We start from the raw sequence: 4080 nt of genomic DNA, 5'->3' as shown, positions 1-4080 counted from the left end.
TGGCTGGCATCGTTTATGGTTAGAACTAGGGCGGTATCTGATCGCCTTCGAACCTCTAACTTTCGTTCTTGATTAATGAAAACATACTTGGCAAATGCTTTCGCTTCTGTTCGTCTTGCGACGATCCAAGAATTTCACCTCTAACGTCGCAATACGAATGCCCCGCCTGTCCCTATTAATCATTACCTCGGGTTCCGAAAACCAACAAAATAGAACCGAGGTCCTATTCCATTATTCCATGCACACAGTATTCAGGCGGGCTTGCCTGCTTTAAGCACTCTAATTTGTTCAAAGTAAACGTGCCGGCCCACCCAGACACTCAATAAAGAGCACCTTGGTAGATTTCAACGGGGTCCGCCTCGGGACGCACGAACACGCACGAGGCGGTCGCACGCCTTCGGCTCGCCCCACCGGCAGGACGTCCCACGATACATGCCAGTTAAACACCGACGGGCGGTGAACCAACAGCGTGGGACACAAATCCAACTACGAGCTTTTTAACCGCAACAACTTTAATATACGCTATTGGAGCTGGAATTACCGCGGCTGCTGGCACCAGACTTGCCCTCCAATAGATACTCGTTAAAGGATTTAAAGTGTACTCATTCCGATTACGGGGCCTCGGATGAGTCCCGTATCGTTATTTTTTCGGTCACTACCTCCCCGTGCCGGGAGTGGGTAATTTGCGCGCCTGCTGCCTTCCTTGGATGTGGTAGCCGTTTCTCAGGCTCCCTCTCCGGAATCGAACCTGATTCCCCGTTACCCGTTACAACCATGGTAGGCGCAGAACCTACCATCGACAGTTGATAAGGCAGACATTTGAAAGATGCGTCGCCGGTACGAGGACCGTGCGATCAGCCCAAAGTTATTCAGAGTCACCAAGGCAAACGGACCGGACGAGCCCGACCGATTGGTTTTTGATCTAATAAAAGCGTCCCTTCCATCTCTGGTCGGGACTCTGTTTGCATGTATTAGCTCTAGAATTACCACAGTTATCCAAGTAAACGTGGGTACGATCTAAGGAACCATAACTGATTTAATGAGCCATTCGCGGTTTCACCTTAATGCGGCTTGTACTGAGACATGCATGGCTTAATCTTTGAGACAAGCATATGACTACTGGCAGGATCAACCAGGGAGCTGCGTCAACTAGAGCTGAGCAGCCGGCCGCCCGGGAGTGTGTCCCGGGGGCCCGCGCGAACACGCAAGCGTCCGCTCAATTATTCTGCAAACAGGAGGAGGCTGGGCTCCCCTGCACAATACACCTCGAAACCCTCTCAGGTCCCGGCGGCGCGCAGCGCCGTCCTAAGTACTTGGTCGGGTTCGAGAGAGGCGCAATCGCCCGGAGTTAGGCGAGTAGACGCTTTAGGTGCGACCACCCGTGCTCCCAACTGAGCTTGCCGCTGCCGACAGAGGCCCGGGAGCGTGCTGTCGTGGGCATTGCCGGCGGGAGACAACACGCGCCACCTACGGTGACCGGCAGCTCCAACGCCAGCGCCACAGAAGGGCAAAGGCCCCCACGTGGGTGCCGAAGCGAACTCTCCCAGCACAGCGCACGTGCCAACACGTCCGCACAACTGCGATACAAACCACCAGCGAGAACCGCTGGGGCGACCGAGCAGCAGACGGCGTCGCGGCGCCGAGTGCCGGGCGGCGGCGCATCCTCAACGCACACAGTCCTCAATCGGACCAGCACACTGCAGATGTCCACCGCGCTTCGCACCGGGTCCGCGAGGACCCACTTTGGCTGCACGGCGCCGCGCGCAGGGTGCCCCGGCGCGCAGCTGCGCCGCCTGCCGCGTCCGTCGGCCGGCGCGCCTGCCACTGGGCGCCCCCACCAGCCGGCTGTAGCGCGTGCGCCCACGCACCGCGCGGCCAGCACGCCGGGCGGCCCCCCTCACCGGCCGGGGACAGTCCCACCCACCCACAGCCGCGTATCGCTTCACACCCAGATTCACATTCACGTTCGTTGGTATGTGTGGGACCGGCTTCGTAGCTGTACCGATCGTTGCCCTCACAGATGTACCTCCAGCAAGATCAACCGCACCACAACGGGTTACCAGTTGTTCATTTGCGTAACGTCACCAGTAAACGTACACGTCCATCCCCGTTTGCAAAGTCAACTATTATTGCATGCCTGCCTGTCAGGTGTCAAGACACACTACATTCGCTCACATCCACGCAACAAAATGTGCCCGACTAGAGGGCACGTGGAAGGTGCCCCCGTACATATGCGATCTCCATTGCGCGACCAACTGTCAACCGGCCTCTGTAGCATGTCGCAGATGTGGAACGCGGGGCACCGTGCTATCACATTGTGTGAGAAGAGGACTACTACGTCTGCATACACGCGCCACTACATGAAACAGACGGCTCATGCTGATCGCCATCCACTGCGTCCATTACTCCCACACGTCTCTATGGCGTACCACACTGCAATGCAGCTGTTATGGGGAGATGACACATAGCTGTGTACACAACATTCTGAGCCGGTTGCGGTTGGACAACAATACATTAATGTAACGTGTCATATGCCAATTACAGAGCAGGGTAAGGCACAACGTGGGGTTAGGTTAAGGCACAACGTGGGTTAGGTTAAGGCACAACGTGGGTTAGGTTAAGGCACAACGTGGGCTTAGGTTAAGCCACAACGTGGGTTAGGTTAAGCCACAACGTGGGTTAGGTTAAGGCACAACGTGGGTTAGGTTAAGGCACAACGTGGTTAGGTTAAGGCACAACGTGGGTTAGGTTAAGGCACAACGTGGGTTAGGTTAAGGCACAACGTGGGTTAGGTTAAGCCACAACGTGGGTTAGGTTAAGCCACAACGTGGGTTAGGTTAAGCCACAACGTGGGTTAGGTTAAGCCACAACGTGGGTTAGGTTAAGCCACAACGTGGGTTAGGTTAAGCCACAACGTGGGTTAGGTTAAGCCACAACGTGGGTTAGGTTAAGCCACAACGTGGGTTAGGTTAAGCCACAACGTGGGTTAGGTTAAGCCACAACGTGGGTTAGGTTAAGCCACAACGTGGGTTAGGTTAAGCCACAACGTGGGTTAGGTTAAGCCACAACGTGGGTTAGGTTAAGCCACAACGTGGGTTAGGTTAAGCCACAACGTGGGTTAGGTTAAGCCACAACGTGGGTTAGGTTTAAGCCACAACGTGGGTTAGGTTAAGCCACAACGTGGGTTAGGTTAAGCCACAACGTGGGTTAGGTTAAGGCACAACGTGGGTTAGGTTAAGGCACAACGTGGGTTAGGTTAAGGCACAACGTGGGTTAGGTTAAGGCACAACATGGGGGTAGATTGCGGTACAAATTGCGTTACATTGCGGTGCAAATTGCGTTACATTGTGGTGCAAATTGCGTTACATTGCGGTGCAAATTTGCGTTACATTGCGGTGCAAATTGCGTTACATTGCGGTGCAAATTGAGTTACATTGCGGTGCAAATTGAGTTACATTGCGGTGCAAATTGAGTTACATTGCGGTGCAAATTGAGTTACATTGCGGTGCAAATTGAGTTACATTGCGGTGCAAATTGAGTTACATTGCGGTGCAAATTGAGTTACATTGCGGTGCAAATTGAGTTACATTGCGGTGCAAATTGAGGTAGGTTAAGGTGCAACACAGGTTAGGTTAAGGTGACATAGGTTAGGTTAAGGTGACATAGGTTAGGTTAAGGTGACATAGGTTAGGTTAAGGTGACATAGGTTAGGTTAAGGTGACATAGGTTAGGTTAAGTGACATAGGTTAGGTTAAGGTGACATAGGTTAGGTTAAGGTGACATAGGTTAGGTTAAGGTGACATAGGTTAGGTTAAGGTGACATAGGTTAGGTTAAGGTGACATAGGTTAGGTTAAGGTACAAACTGGGTTGTGTTATGGTACACATTGCGTTGTAGTACAGTACACGTTAGGTTTGGGTACGGTACACAATGTGGTATGGGATGGCGTGTTGTGGGGGGGGGGGGGGGGGGTGAGGTTCGTTGATATCGACCGTAGGACGTGGATGCCCGAGGCAGCGTCAGTGTGTCAAAGGAGTTATGTCACGTCGGGATGCGCTTTCCGCCAGTGAGAGGGGGGGGC

Source organism: Schistocerca cancellata, unplaced genomic scaffold (assembly GCF_023864275.1).
Source record: "Schistocerca cancellata isolate TAMUIC-IGC-003103 unplaced genomic scaffold, iqSchCanc2.1 HiC_scaffold_879, whole genome shotgun sequence".
Taxonomy (NCBI): domain Eukaryota; kingdom Metazoa; phylum Arthropoda; class Insecta; order Orthoptera; family Acrididae; genus Schistocerca; species Schistocerca cancellata.
This window is presented reverse-complemented; position numbering follows the sequence as displayed.